The 19,704-nt window shown below is 32.6% G+C and overlaps 1 long non-coding RNA gene across 1 annotated transcript; it reads right to left on the bottom strand.

Moving 5' to 3' along the window:
* Positions 1 to 13,509: 13,509 nt before the first annotated feature.
* Positions 13,510 to 14,660, bottom strand: LOC128920550 (uncharacterized). The gene is made up of 2 exons (XR_008470635.1): positions 14,171 to 14,660; positions 13,510 to 14,104 (listed from the first exon to the last, which is right to left on the bottom strand). It is a non-coding gene; the product is annotated as an uncharacterized LOC128920550 (long non-coding RNA).
* Positions 14,661 to 19,704: the final 5,044 nt, after the last annotated feature.

Here is a 19,704-nt window from a genome sequence, read left to right as displayed (position 1 = left end):
AGTCTAGATCTTCTAGTTTCTTTCATGCATTTTACAAAATTTTCTTTCAGAGATGATAGGATACAGTGATAAAATCGCTCTTCTTACGGGTTGAACAGATTACACTTAAGTTCCCATCGCGAGGCAAACTGTCATGGCAAAAGGGCCGATGAGGACACACTTCATGAATTGGATATATACCCATTCTTAAACTATCGGATTCATGCTATTAGAATGGACATAGATATTCATACGGCAAAGGACTGTCAACTCGTAAACTAGAACTTATTGGGGACTGTTTTTAACAAAAGAAGAAAGGGTTGGTAGCCATTTCTGAATAGTTCCGCTGGTAATCCGAGAGAATCTGTAGGTTGTTTCTTCCTTTTCTTTGCAGTTCTCTGAGTTACCTGGTCGCATATAGGAACTGCCGTACTCAGTTCGTCATCTTGGAGTTCGGATTCATCCTTCTGTTAGAACATTTACTTGATTGAGGAGACGAGCTCCCTTCCTAACCTCATCTCGCTCTGGGTGTTCATCAACAGATCTCTTATTTCATCACTCAACTACTTTGCTTATAATTTTTGTTTCCTTAAAGGTATAAAGTCAACTAGCAATGATGAAACACAAAACTACAGGAGCGGCAACAATGTTTGTTTTGTGGCATGCCACAACAAATCATAACAAGCAATAAGTTTTAATTACAACATGTCACCAAATGAGTGACATTCATCAACCAACGACAAGCAACTGCGAACGTCACACGTCAACTAGTCTTCTGTAGCATGGTTTTGGTGTTGTTATCGATGACGCTTTTACAAGCGATGGAGCGACGACGACGCCCGCGATTAAAAGTAAAAGCTAGCAAAAAGAATGTGGAGCATAAAACTAAAATATATGGAAAAATACACACATAGTATAGCATATAGACCTATATAGGTGTATGTGATTGCATCTGCATCTGCATCTGAGCACAACTACTGGGGCGCCATTTCGTTAGCACCGGTAATGAGACCTGGTGAGTGGCTATGTAGGCAAAAAGTGTTGCTTGCAACAACAACAATTCAACTCAAAGCGCCACTGCCCCACCATTCGACACTGCAACACTTCTTCATCGTTGCGCCACAAATAGGCTCAGGCTGAGCAGCGTCGCTGTGTCTGCGGAATTTTTATGCAAATACGCGTGCCCATGCGCTGTAACATTTCAAGCATGTTGTTGGCAAGTTATTGTTGTTGCTATTTTTTTGTTGAAGTACACGTACTGAGTCTACGCTACGCATGTGCCACCGAGTTGTGGCAGCGACTTTAATTTATTATATTAAGTGCTGGCAAATGTTGCAAATGTAAATGCTGCGGCGCTGTTGTCCGGCTGCAGCCAAGATGAACATAATGATGAGTGAGGTGGCTGTGTGTGAGTGTGTGTTTGCCTTCAGTTAGCTGCATATATCTTATTAAAGCGCAACTAAATGCTCGGATTAGGCTGTTCGCTTGACTTGCCACTGGCAGTTGTTGCAACAAGGAGTGGCAAAATGTCATACGACACAATTGTACACACACACACATACATATGTATATATACATAAATGATCGGAGTATTATATATATTTTAAGGATTACTACTGTATAAGCGTAGTTTCATATAAGTTGTGCAATTAAAACGATACTCGCTTAAAGTTGACAGCCAGCGAGTTTGTCTTACAAGCTTAAATTTCATTAGTTGAATGAAGTCGTATTGCCGTTACGCGAATTGAATTATTTTTAAATATGCGCTTTCACCGCTTATACTAGTGTCTATCAATGCAAATGCAAATATTTTTATTGACACGCAAATTTAATAAATTTAAAGTATTTCCCAATATTCGCGCTGAAAACACGGCACAAACTACCTAAACAAGGTGCACACCCAATATTATATGTTTTGAATGAGGAAAAGATTTCGACAAAATAAAGTAAATATTTAGAGCCACACCCGAAACAAGAAATGTCACGCCACTATAATTGAATTTATGTATTGAATCTAGTGAGGACCGGCGAGAGGTTTTTATTGCCTTTTATCTGCAAGTCTAGAGTAATTTTCGGATCTAGGTGAGATCTAGTCGATTTGCTGTGAATACCTATTTCTAGCTATCTACGTCCATTGTTTCGAATATATGCTGAAATCTCAATAGTCCCGAAGTGATACAGAAAAGTTTTCGAGGCAAAGGCTTCACGATACGATGAAGCAAGCACGAGAGTGTTAAGAGAGCGTTCGGTTTCTAATATGCATGGGACGATAGATGGCGGAGAACGGTAAGGTGAACTTCAATGACAAGCAACTCAATGTCAAGAAACTCGACGATCCCCTTTCACTTCGGTTTGCGAACTGAGAGTAATATATATATATATATATTTGGCGTAGGAACCGCTTTAAGCGATTATAGCCGAATCCACCAGAGCGCGCCACTCATTCCTCCTTTTTGCTTTTTGGCGGTGGAAACACCAAGTGAAACCAGGTCACTTTGCAGTTAGTCTTTCCACCGGAGTGGAGGTCGTCCTCTTCCGCGGCTTCCTCCAGCGGGTACTGCATCGAATACTTTCAGAGCTGGAGTGTTTTCTTCCATCCGTACAACATGACCTAGCCAGCGTAGCCGCTGTCTTTTTATTCGCTGAACTATGTCAATGTCGTCGTATAAATCGTACAGCTCATCGTTCCATCGTCTGCGGTATTCGCCGTTGCCAATGTTCAGAGGACCATAAATCTTGCGCAAAACCTTTCTATCGAAAACCCCAAGAGTCGTCTCATCGGATGTTGTCATCGTCCACGCTTCAGCGCCATACATCAGGAGGGGAATAACGAGCGACTTATAGAGTTTGATTTTGGTTCGTCGAGAGAGGACTTTACTTTTCAATTGCCTACTCAGTCCAAAGTAGCACCTGTTGGCAAGAGTGATTCTGCGTCGGATTTCAAGGCTGACATTGTTGGTGTTGTTAATGCTGGTTCCCAGATAAACGAAATTATCTACAACTTCAAAGTTATGACTGTCAACAGTGACGTGGGAGCCAAGACGCGAGTGCGCTGACTGTTTGTTTGATGACAGGAGATATTTCGTCTTGTCCTCATTCACCACCAGACCCATACGCTTCGCTTCTTTATCTAGTCTGGAAAACGCAGAACAAACGACGCGGTTGTTGCTTCCGATGATATCAATATCCAACTTCTTCATAACATCAACGAAGACATTATATATTTTCCCATAGTTCCTAGATGGGAATGGACCTATGTTCATAAAGTCCTAATTGGACTTAAATGAGTCCGAAGTAATGGATACTAGGGAAAGTTGTGAGTTAAAACGGAAATGTGGATTTGGTATGGAATACAAGGGAATGTTACTGGGAACTGTGAAGGGAGAATAGACGTATTTTTCGATTGCAAAATATTTCGGTAGCACTGAAACAGTCATCTGTCATAGGTCAAGAAATGTTTCAATTACCTCCTAGATGAAAAAAATGTACCTTCCGGACACATTACTGGTGGAAGAACTCCCTCCTTGTACTAGGGTGCTTTTCTGCTTGCACTTCTTTCTTTGATCCCTGCAGCTGATCTAACATTGCGTTCACCGTTATATAATGAAATTATGTCAACTTTCAATGTGATACGGAGTTAAGCCAGCTGGGAAATTTTAACATAATTGGACCCTACCCAGAAGTCCTCATATTCTTTCACTATATTTAATTGATAGTATTTTTTACTGAATAATTTCGAAGCAAATCATCAGATTTTAAACTAAATACCCAACTATAGTATCACATATTTACCGTTACCTCCACCACTGTGCAACAGATGTACTTTTGCTCGGAAATAACGTTAGTTGCACAATTACGATGCGCTACTACCGCGTGGCAGCTGAAGCAACATTGACTAGGCAGTTGAAATTGGCCACACATAAAAGCATAAATGGCATTTACTTAACGAAAAAATGGCAAACATACTTACATATGTACACAACAACATATGTACGCACAAACAACAGCAATAACGACATCTGCACAGCTGGCAATGCGAAGTGCGGCGCATGCGTGAACCATTGCTAATATGAAAAATGAGCAAAAGCATGGAAAATACACGGACAACAACAACAAAAATATGTGACAAAAGCGCATAAAAAAGAAATTGCTACTGTGTCACAACGGCAACAACAAGAAAAAAACAACAATAACAACATAGCCACCAACTAAGCAACAGAAAAACAACAACAACAACAATAAAGGAAATGGAAAAAAGTGATTGCATTACAACAGAAGCGTCTACAAGTGGCAAGTGTTGCCGCAGCGGTGAGTGTAGGAGAGAGGAAAGGTGGTGGTGGCCAATCAACAATATTGAATTTCGCTTGCCAGTTATTAAATGTGGCTAATGAAGCAGTTTGGCAGCAGCCAACAAACAACAGCCAAAAGCACCGGTAGTGGACAACCAGCGAGCGGCTGGGCAGCCAACAAGCGGCCGTAAGCTGTAAGCTGTAGCCCCAGCAATCGCGGACAAGTTTGCTGCTTAATTGCACACTTACGCTCGCTAGCGCAGTTCGCACTGAGTTGAAGAAAGCGCTTTGTGCGCATGCGTGTGGATGTGTGTTTTTGTGCTGTGTGCGCGACCAACAGTCTGGCAGTACCAAGGCTTACAAGCAAACACACACTCACACACATATGTATGGATGAAAGAGTTCAGTTGTACGTGCTATAAAATTGATTTTTTTCGCAATTTAAATGTATTTACTTAGTGATTTTCACTGCCTTTGTATGTGTGTATGTATGAGTGAGTGTATACCTAAATTGCTGGTGATCATCTTTCGCAAGCAGCAAGCGCGTTGTATGTTAATTGCTGGCAGCGGCTTAAAGAAATGCATACATACACACACACATACATACATACATACATACATAACTCAAATGTAAATGCGCATATTGCATATATACATATTAACATACATATGTATATGCATCTGTATGTATCTACAAACAATCATCGTTCAGTCGCAGCATCCACTGTGCAAGTGACTAGCAATTTTTCAATTTGTCTATTTTTCATCTTCTGCTTACGTGCACCGCACTGACAACTCAATTAATTAGCGATTTTTGACATAATAAATTATTAAGTTGCACTTAGTGGTTACTAATGCAACACAAATGGACTTGACGTTGAGCTAACGCGCTGTGACACTGATTGACTAAGCACGACGACTTGATTCGGCGGCATTTGAGTGGCTATGGGTGTTTCGTTACAAACAGGCTATCAGTTGTTGTTGTCAGATATATTAAAAAAAAAATTAAGTTAAAAAAAGGTTCATAGAATTATATTTTTTTTTTATAAATCTAATTCCAATTTAAACATAACTTAACTTTAACTTAAACTTAACATAAAATTTTATTTTAACTTCAACAAAGGTTAAACAAATTAAAATCACAATTAAAACTACTACTTGACTTAAACTTAGACTTAACTTAATTTAATTTTTACTTTAACTAATTCTTATTAAAATCAAAATTAAAATTAAAACTTAACTGAAACTTAAAATATAATTTTAATGTCAACTTAAACTAACTTTTATTAAAATAAAAAAAACAAGTAAGGAAAGGCTAAGTTCGGGTGCAACCGAACATTTTATACTCTCGCAATTTATTGAAGAAATTTAACCAATACATATATGCGGAATAAAGCTCACCGTATTTTTGAAAAACCTATAATTAGGTATATGGGAGCTAGGAGAAGATACTTTTGAAAAACCTACAATGAGGTATATGGAAATGTTATGACCCGATTTTAATAATTTTTGGAACAGAGACACACTATTAGAAGAAAACAATTTCCTCTGAATTAAATTGAGATATCTGAGAGATTTACCCATATTTTCGGTTAAAATTTATCCTTAGGCGCTGAGTTCAACATGTTCGATATCTGGGGCCTTGAAAAGTTATGGTCCGTTTTGGACAATTTTTTCACAAGTGAAGCCAGGGATGATATGCACTAATTGTGTAAAGTTTTATTCCGTTATCTTCATTAGTTCCTTATGTTTACATTATAAAGTGAAGCAATAAGATGGATTTCAAAATTGAGTTATAAGGAAAGTAGTAGTGGTTGTGAACCGATTTCACCCATTTTTTGTCTGTGTTATCAGGGTGTCAAGAAAATATTATATACCGAATTTCATTCGAATCGGTCGAGTAGTTCCTGAGATATGGTTTTTGACCCATAAGTGGGCGATGTACGCCCATTTTCCATTTTGTGAAAAAATCTGAGTACAGCTCCCTTCTGCTATTTCTTCTGCAAAATTTAGTGTTTCTGACGTTTTTCGTTAGTTAGTTAACCCACTTTTAGTAATTTTCAACCTAACCTTTGTATGGGAGGTGGGCGTAGTTATTATCCGATTTCAACTATTTTCATGGTGTGTGGTGGGGTACGTAAGAGAATCGACTGTGAAAAGTTTGGTTTATATAGCTTTATTGGTTTGCGAGATATGTACAAAAAACTTAGTAGGGGGCGGGGCCACGCCTACTTCCCAAAAAAAAATTACATCCAAATATGCCACTTCCTAGTGCGATCCTTTATTCCAAATTTTACTGTTATAACTTTATTTATGGCGTAGTTATGACACTTTATGTGTTTTTGGTTTTCGCCATTTTGTGGGCGTGGCAATGGTCCGAATCTGCCCATTTAGCAACTTTTGTTGCGAGAGTATAAAAACCTAAATTGAAACCAGAACTTAACTGAAACGTAAACTTAACTTAAATTAAACTTAACTTAACATAAACTTAAAATTTAATTTTTATCTCAACTTTAACTTACTTTATTTAATATCAAAATTAAAACTAAAACTTAACTTAACTTAAACATAAAATTTAATTTAACCTTAACTTAAACTTAAACTTTAATTTTAATTTTAATTTTAATTTTAATTTTAATTTTAATTTTAATTTTAATTTTAATTTTAATTTTAATTTTAATTTTAATTTTAATTTTAATTTTAATTTTAATTTTAATTTTAATTTTAATTTTAATTTTAATTTTAATTTTAAATTTAATTTTAATTTTAATTTTAGTTGTTAATTGTAATTTTAATTTTAATTTTAATTTTAATCTTAATTTTAATTTTAAATTTAATTTTAATTTTAATTTTAATTTTAATTTTAATTTTAATTTTAAATTTAATTTTAATCTTAATTTTAATTTTAATTTTAATTTTAATTTTAATTTTAATTTTAATTTTAATTTTAATTTTAATTTTAATTTTAATTTTAATTTTATTTTTAATTTTAATTTTAATTTTAATTTTAATTTTAAATTTATTTTTAATTTTAATTTTAATTTTAATTTTAATTTTAATTTTAATTTTAATTTTAATTTTAATTTTAATTTTAATTTTAATCTTAATTTTAATTTCAATTTTAATTTTAATTTTAATTTTAATTTTAATTTTAATTTTAATTTTAAATTTAATTTTAATTTTAATTTTAGTTGTTATTTTAATTTCAATTTTTATTTATCTTATTTTAATTTTAATTTTAATTTTAATTTTAATTTTATTTTTAATTTTAATTTTAATTTTAATTTTAATTTTAATTTTAATTTTAATTTTAATTTTAATTTTAATTTTAATTTTAATTTTAATTTTAAGTTTAATTTTATTTTTAATTTTATTTTTAATTTTATTTTTAATTTTAATTTTATTTTTAATTTTATATTTAATTTTAATTTTATTTTTAATTTTAAATTTAATATTAATTTTACTTTTATTTTTAATTTAAATTTAAATTTTAATTTTAATTTTAATTTTAATTTTAATTTTAATTTTAATTTTAATTTATCTTATTTCAATTTTAATTTTTATTTTTAATTTTAAATTTAATATTAATTTTAATTTTAATTTATCTTATTTTAATTTTATTTTTATTTTTAATTTTAATTTTAATTTGAATTTGAATTTGAATTTTTTATTTTTATTTTAACAATTTAATTTAATTTTATTAAATAATTCTTTTCTAATTCCTTCCAACCTTTGTATTATCGTTTTCAATGACTTGTTTCGTAGAATTCCAGCCCCACACGCTGAGGAATGTTGCCAATATTGACTTGTATTCGGTAAGTAAACATGAGCATTTGCTTACACACTAACCCCCATTATAACCTGTCCAGAACAACTCAATCAGCCTCATCGATCAACGGCGTGCAAACGATCCCACCTCATGCTTTGAATAAATGCTGCGGGGAGGGTGGTGCAAATGATGAATATCGCTTTGAACTATTTGCACAAATATGCGAAATAACAATTAGCTTTAAGCTACCCCGCTGCTGGACAGTGGGTTGTTTGCATATAAGAATGGATCAAAAATTATAACAGCCATTAGCTTTACGCTCAACAACGAGAAATATGTTTCAAACTTCGAAATATTGGTGTCTATAAGAAGAATTAACCAAGCGTTTGATCCAATGTACCCTATCAAGAATCAGAAAGCCCATCTGTAATAGTCGTAGAGTTCAATATCATGGAGTCTTGGCTAGTTTATTTACTTCAAACACTGTCTGTCTCGACTACAATTCAAACATAGCGATTTTCAGAAAAACAAAAAATAATTATACGCTTTATAAATACATTTTCGCTATTGTTGTTGTAATTGATGTGTTTAGTTTTGTAATTGACATGCGGTGTTAGAATGATTTATCATCTGTTAATAGTAAAATTATACGATTTATTTGTTTGACTTGTTAGTTAGTCAATCAAATCGTTTGATTGGCTTCAGCAGCGTAATAAACGCTGACGTCTTGGCGATTTAGTAGTGTGTGATTATCGAAAATAAAATGTAAAGAAAACACGTTTAAATTGCAGTTTAGAGCTTGAATTAAAAGCTATGATAATATGACTCAGAGTGTGATTTGATGATTTATTTTAAAACTGAAATTTTCCTATAATTTTTGCTATAAACGGTAGAATAGCTTAAATAAAAAGATTATGTAGTTTACAATATCAGTTTAAATAAAAAATTGTTTCATATTCTATGCCATAATCATAGTTTCAAACAAAAATGTTGCTATAATTTATGCTATAAAAAGTTGGAAAATTTTGCTATAATTGTGTTAAAATTTTTTATAATTTATACTATAATTTTAAGTTTATTGTAGTATGCACTGGAAAGAACTCTTAATAGAATGTTAACTCAATATTATAGTATATTTATAACAAATTAAATAAAGTAAAAGTGCTATATAATGAATTCGAAATACTTCAATCTTCGTTATAATTCTGTTACATGTCATAATTACAAGTTTCAAGTAAAGCTGTTACTAGAACTTATTATAATTTATGCTATAATAATATTTTCAAACTAAATTATCGCTATAACTTATGCTACAATTTTTATAACACTTCAATTTTGTTTATGGTGTAGGTTCTAATCTTAAAAAGCTTTCAAAAACTTTACTGTAATATGTGCTATAATTAAAACTTCAAATAAAATGTTGCTATAATTTATGCCATAATTTTTATTAAGTGTCAATTTTGTATATTTTCACTATTTTTTTAAATTTTAATTATAAACAAGTTCTAACACACAGTTGCTAAAATTTATGCCATAATCTTCATTGAAATAATTCGAATAATCGTTCAAATAGCCAATATATTAATAGATTTCCATAAAATCTTACAACCCACAGCAACCAAATCACATGAATTGTCTCAATTTGTCTTTAAATGATTTATGTACGTCAAAGCATCGTAAAAATGATTTCGAAACATTTAGACTCCCATAAAAGTCAAGAAAATAAAACAAAACTATTTCACATAAAGCAAAAATCCACCGCACTTGTGGCATACCAGCAATTAGCACTTAACTTTGCAGCAAATCGCACTTGTTTGACAAATAAAAATATTTTCATTTTATAGCATACAAAACAAGCGCAATATTTATAGCAAAGAAAGTGTTTGTTTTCCGCTGAACTTGCGCGAGAATTCGCCTTTGAGCACCGCTTTGAAATTTAGTTTATTGCTAATTCATCTATTATTGATTCTGTATGAGTCTTATTTATTCATTAGACACCAACTCGTTCCGCTGATTATACAATTTACAAAAATATGTGTTAATTATTTGCCGCTGACACTACATTTTTTACGCTTGCATTGTTGCTGTCGCTTGTGAAATGACTTTATTTATAGAATTTTTGTGGCATTTCGTAATGTGAAAAATATTTCAAATAAATATTTACCTTTGCTGAGTGTTTAATACGTACCGCTTGAGCTTTGTACTACTGAGTTTTTGTGGAATGTGTTAGGTAAACAATTAGTAACATTAAAACAATGCTGTAGATCATAGATAATCGTAAAAGGTTCTTCAGAAGGGGTGGAAAGTTGAAGAAAATGCTTAAAAAGTTAAAATTGGAATTTTGAGGAATGAAGTCTACATTCAGGCGCACAGTACATTGACTTAAGCGAGTTGTGTGTTCGATTCGCCACTCTTTAATGTTTATCATTACTAAATCGAGCAATTTTGAGACAGATTATTAATAAATTCATGAACCAATATATATTCTCTTCTCTTTCTGTCTCTGAGCCAAAATCCTTCCAAAAAAATAATCAAAAAATATTCACCACTGCAACACAGTGTAATATTTCCATAACAATCACAACAAAGTAACCCAAGCAAATAAATATGCCATCTTACAATACAATTCCAATGATTTTTATGCCTTTGTCAATTTTTGCTTTGTTTCCGCGCCCACAGCAAATTTCCACCGCAAGCGCTGCCTGTCACCTGCATGCGAGTATATCGCGCAAGATCGAGACTGCATCTGATTACGAGCAATTAGCACAGAGACCAATTAAATATTCATTAAGCACAAGTATACACCCACGCTTCATTACGTTTGCCAACCATATAAGTAATATAGATATTTATAAATGTCAAGAGGTAAGGCAAAAGGCAACAGTTGCACCAAAGCAACTCTGCATTGGTTGTTGTTGGTGATTGTGTTTGCAATCAGTGGCATCGCATAAATATCACGCGCAATTAAAAATGTCGAAATATTGTATGAAGTGGTGGCTTAAGCTGTGCATCAGCCAAAGGATAATTACCGCAGCAATGGACGATGGTAATATAAAGTGGTTTGGGGTAAATAAGAACGGTAATAAAGTCGCAAAATAAGGTAATTGTATGCAAGAGCGGCGGAGATGAAAGCAAAATTTTGTTATTTTCCACTGCCGTGCTCGAATTGAATCAGCAGATAAAGAAAAAAATTACAAAATTTCATTAAAAAAATATTTTTACCAAGGGTTGCCAACTTGTATAAAATAATTTCATAAATTAAAAATATAAAAAAAAATTTCACTTTATGTCTAAATGGTGAATTATTAAATATAAAAAGAAAAATAAAATAATAAAAAAAATTAAATAGAGTTGCCAGACAATACTATTTCTTTAGTTTTAAAAAGAGTTGCCAACTTTTATTAATTTAATATTCATTTTCAGTGCTCAAGAAAACATTCTTTGAAAATGTTGACATTTGACTATAATTGGGGTATAGGGTTGCCAGACCACTGGTTTCATATATTTTACAGGAGTTGCTAACTTTCATAAAATAATATTAATTTTCAGTGATAAAGAAAATATTCCTTGAATAGTGAAATTGTGGAATTTTGACTATAATTAAGTTGTATAGAGTTGCCAGATCTTTATTTCCATAGTTTTAACTAGAGTTGCCAACATTATAAAATAATATTTACTTTCAATTATATAGAAAATATTCACTGAATTGAGAAAGAGTGAAAATGTGACTAAATTAAATTGTTTAGAGTTGCCAGATTTAAAAAAATTATAATCTCAGCAAGAATTGCCAAATTAATTTTTATTTATAATGAATGATAACATTGTCTTTGAGGTAGTAATGGTGGAATTATCTTAATTTTATTGAATAGGGTTTCCATATTATGTATAATATATTCTCATAATCATAATCATATATTTAATAAGATCATTTAAAAGGGAGCTTAAAGTACTGGACAGATTTTTTTATTATTATTTTCATTTTATTAAATTCGCAAGAGTTGTCATCTTTAATAACAATTAATTTTCTTTGTAATGCTGATTACAATTTTTCTGAATAATATATATTTGATATTTGATCTATATATTTGATATTTAAAATAATTCATTTGTATTTGATATAGTAATTTTAGTGTTGCCAGATCACAACCTAAATAAATTAAAAATATACACATTTAATTAAATTTTTTTCACAATATTATTATGTTAAAACACCAAAAACACAAAAATATCGCACCAAAACCACACAGACTCTGCGAAAATACCAACAACTATGCACCCGCTCTCAAACGACCACATGATATATTACCTTCAAAGCAAAAGAAAAACCAACTCACCTCGACATTTCGCTGGAAAGTGCTAACAAAACAATTTATACCCACTTAATGGCTTATTAACCATCATTAGCCAGGCTTATCATGTCACTAGCTGAATGTACAACAAACAAATAACACACACACACAAGGAATAAATAAGCTGCAACAGCACTAACAATAAGAACCAGCGCAGAAGGCGAACGCACATTAATTCATGAATGTCGCATGCATTGCCTACGAACCCATTTTGTACACAAAAGTGTGTTACTTGGTGGTCGCCGGTAGTTGCACCGCTGCCACTGCTGTCACCCCTGTGCGACTCGGTCAGTCGTTGAATGAGAAATTGTCGCAATAAATTAAATTCGCTATCGACGCACATTAATTTCATTCTTTAGCCAAAAGGAATTTCATTCATTCACGGGTGATCTTTTGTTTTAACTTCCATTTGCCTTTACCTTTGTTTTGTTGTTGTTACTGTTTTTATTGTTGTATTTCAGTCTTTTTATTTTTTTATAAATGCTTTACTTTTTTGTTGTTGCTTGTGGTATTCGCTGGCGTTCTGTGCTCAAGTTAAATGACACTTATGCTGACCTTCTGCGGGAGTCGCGTGCAAACAAAAGACTTAAGCAACGAACTTGATATGCATTTAGTGCGAGTTGCTGCTGCTATGCGTTTATTAGTGTATTGTAAAGTTTAAATATTGCAGGAAAATAGTTTAGGTATGGAAATTTTTTGAATTTTATGTAGGAAAAGCAAAATTTTACAAAATAAAAATTAATGAGAAATGTGAAATAGTGACCAATTTTTGGTGTACTAGATATCTTGAGCATAAGTTTTATTAAGAAAGGTTGTCTTCTTCTAATAAGATTTGAAGGATTTTTTATTGGAAATCTTTATTTTTATATTATTTTTACACATTTCTTAGAGTAAGTAAAATGTTTTTTACGATTTCTTATCACTGAGTGCTCTGCAGAGTCGCAAATTACACTGTGATAGTTTTTTTCCAAAAAAAAAAAAGACAAGACCAAATTCGATGGTTTCCCCCTATTTCGGGTCCTACGAATCGAACTGCATCATTACTTTTTTGAGTTACAATCATGGTTTCATACAAATTTTTTTTTTTTTTGAAGTTTTTCATCAAAGTGGCCCATTGTAAGAGAAAGGCACTTTTTTCTTCGGTCTCTAACTTTTTTAATGTTGACTTTTTTGGTAAACTTTCTTTGGCAAAGCTTCTCAGAATAAGTCTGTCTTTAAGTTCTTAGAGGACTGTAAACCCCAAAATCAATGTTTTTTGTGTCCTTATAGCCAATATGTCGAAAAAACTGAAATTTAATCCATTTTTTTAATTTTTTTGCCCTCAGGTTTCGTCAATATTTTAATTTACCCTTTGATACTTATACATTAAGTGACATCTTGTAATAGTAAGAAACTTAAGCAAAGACAACGTTCTGAGAAAACTAACCATTAGAAAAAAAAAACTTAACAAAATTTGTATTTTTTAAAAAAGCTACACTAACTATGTTTGTATGCTATTTTATTCTTTTTGTATCTTATAACTGTTATCAATAAGTATCATAAATTTGTACACAATATTTAAATTAAATTTAATAAGACATCTATCAATGTCCAACACAAATCAGCAAGCAACGAGTCAAGCTTTTTTCCGCTGTACCAATGCTCAAGGGGGCGGCGACTTGATGAAATCTTTCTCCATGCTCATCGGATTCAGTCGGAACTTGCTGCTCAAAATGGTCCTTGTGATGGTGAAAGAAATAAATTTTTAAGGACATATTCACACCTATTTCTTCAAAAGCGTCTACCATGTCATATACATATTTTTTCCAATCTTCAGACCGGTGCATTCCTAAGCAATGGTTTATAATGTGATGGGGTGTCACTTAATGTATAAGTATCAAAGGGTAAATTAAAATATTGACGAAACCTGAGGGCAAAAACATTAAAAAAATGGATTAAATTTCAGTTTTTTTTTACATATTGGCTATAAGGACACAAAAAACATTGATTTTGGGGTTTACAGTCATCTAAGAACTTAAAGACGGACTTATTCTGAGAAGCTTTGCCAAAGAAAGTTTACCAAAAAAGTCAACATTAAAAAAGTTAGAGACCGAAGAAAAAAGTGCCTTTCTCTTACAATGGGCCACTTTGATGAAAAACTTCAAAAAAAAATTTTGTATGAAACCATGATTGTAACTCAAAAAAGTAATGATGCAGTTCGATTCGTAGGACCCGAAATAGGGGGAAACCGTCGAATTTGGTCTTGTCTTTTTTTTTTACTATCACAGTGTTATTGAACATGTTGGCATTTATTACATAAAAATGTTAAGAAAATAATTGAAAATGAGTGTTAAGGGATTTATCTTGTTGTACTTTGTGACAAAACTATACCATCCTGCATCCTGAGCTCTCTATCGTGAACAATTTTAATATAAATGAGGTTTAAATATTTTCATAATTTTATTGTTGTTGTAAGCTTAACTTAAGAACTTTTTCAGTATTTGAAAAATACTATTCAGAAAATGTTTTATACCACCACAACAACAACAACTTGACTCTAGCCAGGATTTTCAAAAATTATTTTTTTGTTTTTTGTATTTTCGTTAAGTCTTAAATCTTAAAAATATTCTCTGAAAATTTGAAGTTGATCCAATAATTATTTTTCGAGTTATTCGGCAAATAACAGAGAGCGCTCAGGCACTCCAAAACAGCTTTATACAGCTTTTAGAATACTTAATAATCCTGGGATTGATAGAAGCTTTTTTCGTTTTTCAAATATTTCGATTTTTTAAGACCAATTAACTGAATTAACTGAGATTTTTTCCCGAAAATCTAGAAAAAAATTTATTGAGGCCGCCCTTTTGTTAATTTTTGAAAAAAAATCAAAAAAACTTCGATCAAAACTTAATTTTTTCGTGTCTCTGACTACCCCTAACCCCTTAAAGGCGAGTTGATAAATCACAATAACTTAGTTCAGTAAAATGTTTGTAAAAGTGCTATTACTATATCACTGTCAGCCAGTTATACACTTAAGACAGCTTATCACAATGATGGATTTAATAACTTAAGTGTAGTAAGCCTCAACTGATGGATAGTACCTTTTTCAACCAATTTCTGCTACCAAACTTTACTTTTTTCAGAGTACTTATCCGTGCGGTTCCACGCAAATTTCTTACCCCCTTAACTATTTTCAAACATTCATGCTAATTTAATACAGTCAAAAGAATAATCCAGGGTCGACCCACCACAGTGAAAGAATTTCCTTTGAACTCAATTGCAGCGCTAATTTCCACACTTCACAGCTTCATTGCTTCATTGGAAAACGAATTTCGTACAACAAGCACACAAAGCTTTCGAGTACAAAGTTCAGCGCAATAAAAGTTTGCGCGTTGCAAATGCTGAATGTCAACATGAAACTGGCCGCAGATGGCATATGCCAACTGTAAAAAGGCAGCCGAAATAAGAGAAGTTATGGCAAAATCAAAAGAAAAATTAAAAAGAAAAAACAATTACAACAACGAATTACAGCAAAACAATTAGTAACAACAACAATAACAACATCTCCAGTAGAAGTTTTGCTTCAAAATTATTGCAAAATCAAATTTAAAGAAGCTAAAAGTAAGTAGAAATTATAAAAAAAAATTATTTGTTTTTTATTTTTGTCATATTTTCGAAATGCTCATTTGTTGTTGTAAAGGTTGAAGAAAACACGCTTAAGTGCAAAAACAAAATTGCGATAAGCTTTTGTTAAGTGAACAACTGCAGACGACACAATTGCGAACAAATGAACAGAAATCTCGAAAAAAAAAATTACAAAAATATTACTAAAGTGTACAACAACAAGAAGACGATGATGTCTATAGCCTGACAGGCCGGCAAGCATGTACGAGTATTATCAATAAAAAATTACAAAAGCGCAAACAGCAAAATTTTGCAATAAAAATAACGTTAAACATTCAACAATAACAACAACAACAATGAAAATGCAGAAACAAAAATAAAAATATGAGGAAAAGAGGCATTAAGCAGTATTGTAAAATTATATTGTTGTATGGCAAGTTGACTTTAGCGGCAAGCGACAAGCGCTTACACACTGACTAACTTACTTGCTTACTTACTTACTTACTTAGTAACTTACAGGCCTTAGCTGCTGTCGTCGTGTATGAAAATGTGCTGTGTTTGTTGTGGAGCCTCACAGTCTGCCAAAGCGCGAACATTGCCGGTGGTGGTGAATCGCTGACGCAGACGCAGACGCTCAGCTAAGTCCAAGTTCGTTTAAGGCAAGGCACAGCTATAAAGTGAAGCAAAGCGAGGAAAGCAAGGCAAGGCGCAGCACGCAAGGCTGACAAGCTGGGCTAGTGTGCTCGAAGCCAGCCAGCCAGCCAGCCAGCCAGCCAGCCAGCCAGCTAGCAAGCAAGTACCTCTAGCTCAGGCAGCCAAGTTGGCAGCGCTGGAGACGCTAAGCCAGCCAGCCAGCCAGCCAGCGCGTCGAGCAAAATGGCACAGCTTAGCGCGCGGATAGCTTATGGCTGTTGATCGCTTGTGTACTAACCTTTTTCTGTTGCTGTTTTTGAGACGCTTTCGACAGCGTTTGGCTAGCCTGTTTGGCGCATTTCTGGAAACACACAAAATGCTTCATATGCTCAGCAGACAAGTCACAGCTGTCGGTTTTTGTCATTATTATTATAGTTGGCTTTTTTTATTGACAAACATTTCATTGCGCATTTTGTTGTTGTTGTAGTTGTTCATATAGTTGTTTGTTGTTGCTGTTCAGATAGTCTTTTGTTGTTGTTTTTCATATAGTTGATTTTTTTTAGTGTTGTTGTCGCTGTTGTACAGCCTGATTGCTTTATAGCTTGTAAGTAAGCTTCCTTTATGTGAGCGCTGCTTGTATTACTATGAATGTGTGTGTATGTAAACGAGTATGTATGTATGTATGTATGTAAGAATGCATGTGCTTGTTGTGTACTTTCTTATATGCATGTGAGAATTTGCGTTGTTATTTTATGTTTTCATACTTCAGTAGCTTTTGGCACTTTTGACTTTTAATGCCACGAAATGGTGAGAACTACCGACACCGGTGACTTATACACACGGATATACATACACATACGTACAAATGCTAAACTTGGTAACTGAGTAAGCGCTAGCTGGTTGACAGACGGTCTGCACCAATAACATGCAAAAGCAACAACACTAACAACAACAATATGTGTGCAGCAGTTATAAGCGATGTGTGAAGACACATATGAGCCACTTTGCTTCGTTGTAGTTGTTGGTAAATAATTTTTTTTACAACTACAACAAACAAATGCACCAATATTCTAGCACTAATGCGCTACTGTTGTAATTGTTGTTAAGAAAGAATGTTGCTTTTAAAAAATTGTTGTTGTTGTAAAAAAATTGTTCTAAAAAATTGCTGGTGTTTTTGTAAACAAAAAAAATTGTTGTTGTTGTTGTTAAAAACTACAATTTGTTGAGCAAAAAATATTATTAAAAAAATTGTTGTTGTATTTTTTTTTTATTTTTGTAATTTTTATACTCTCGCAACAAAAGTTGCTAAAGAGAGTATAATAGTTTTGTCCACATAATGGTTGTTTGTAAGTCCTAAAACTAAACGAGTTAGATATAAGGTTATATATACCAAAGTGATCAAGGTGACGAGTAAAGTTTAAATTCGGATGTCTGTCTGTCCGTCCGTGCAAACTGTAACTTGAGTAAAAATTGAGATATCTTGATGAAACTTGGCACACTTATTTCTTGGCACCATATGAAGCTTAAGTTCGAAGATGGAATCGGACCACTGCCATGCCCACAAAATGGCGAAAACCGAAAACACATAAAGAGCTATAATTAGGCCATAAATTAAGCTATGAAAGTAAAATTTGGTACAAAGATTTGTTCTGGGAAAGGGGATATTCGAATGTATTTTTTTTTGGGAAAGTGGGCGTGGCCCCGCCCCCTACTACGTTTTTTGTACATATCTCGTAAACTATTAAAGCTATATCTACGAAACTCTCAGGAGTAGTTTTTTCAGGTATTTCCTTATATATAGCAAAAATCGAGGAAACCGGATTATAACCACGCCCACCTCCCATAAAAAGGTTAGGTTGAAAACTACTAAAATTGCTTTAATTCAGTAAGGAAAACAAACAGAAACCTTAAATTCATTAAAAAGAAGGTAAAAAAGAGCTGCACTCAAAATGGTACACAAAATTTTAAATGGGCGTGGTTCCGCACACTTATGGGTCAAAAACCATATCTCAGGAACTACTCGACCGATTTCAATGAAACTTGGTTTATAATAGTTTTCTTACATCCCAATTATATGTTGTGAAAATAGGCCAAATCGCTTCACAACCACTCCTACTTCTTATATACGAGAACTTTGAAGATGATCTGAATCGTTAACTTTACAACATGAGGACCTCGGTGCTTCTAACCTAATATTATGGTTTCCAACTTTCAATGGACTTTATACAATATTTATGACGAATATGTGGGTTAAATTTTATATTATATAATATGAATAAAGTTAAATAAATAAATTGCGAGAGTATAAAATGTTCGGTTACACCCGAACTTAGCCCTTCCTTACTTGTTGTAATACTTTTTTATTGTGTTTGTTGTTGTTGTCATTGTCAACAGTAAGCAAAACAGCAGCTGTTTGTGCTGTATGTTAGCTGTCATTTGTCGTGGAGCATTTTTTCCCAAATTCGGGATTACTTACTCACAGTCATACCAACACACATACATACATATATGTATGTATATTTAAACATATATGTGTACATATGTCACACTTGTGAACTTTTGTTGCCTCACTCCACCATTTGTCGTTATGAAAGATATTCTTTGTGTCGCAAATTGAAGATTATTACTACATTAACGCTTGTTGTTGTCGTTGTTGTTGTGCAACAAGCAACATTTATTTTTTTTCATGCCAACATGTAGAATATTTTTTTTAATTGTCGCTGCTGTCCGTAATGACAGCTTTCAGGTTAAAGCCACACAGCTGTGCTCTTTTAACACGCTTGAACTGACGCAGCAACCGACCGAGCGGCTGTTGCGGCGAATAAGGAATTGCTACACATCGTTGCTGCTTGTTTTTGATTTTTTACTTTTAATACTTTTTAAATTTTTTTTATATAATTTTTTTAATTTTAGTTTTTAATTTTTTATTTATTTTTTTTTTCAATTTGCTTTTATATTTTTTTTTAATTTTTTTTTCAAGTTTTTTTTTATTTTTCAAATTTAATTTTTTTTAATATTTTAATATTATTTTTCTTCTTTCATCTTCTTGTGCTTTAACTACCACCCAGCTCGTTGTGTTAGCCTG

This window comes from Zeugodacus cucurbitae, chromosome 3 (assembly GCF_028554725.1).
Source record: "Zeugodacus cucurbitae isolate PBARC_wt_2022May chromosome 3, idZeuCucr1.2, whole genome shotgun sequence".
Lineage (NCBI taxonomy): Eukaryota > Metazoa > Arthropoda > Insecta > Diptera > Tephritidae > Zeugodacus > Zeugodacus cucurbitae.
This window is presented reverse-complemented; position numbering and strand designations above follow the sequence as displayed.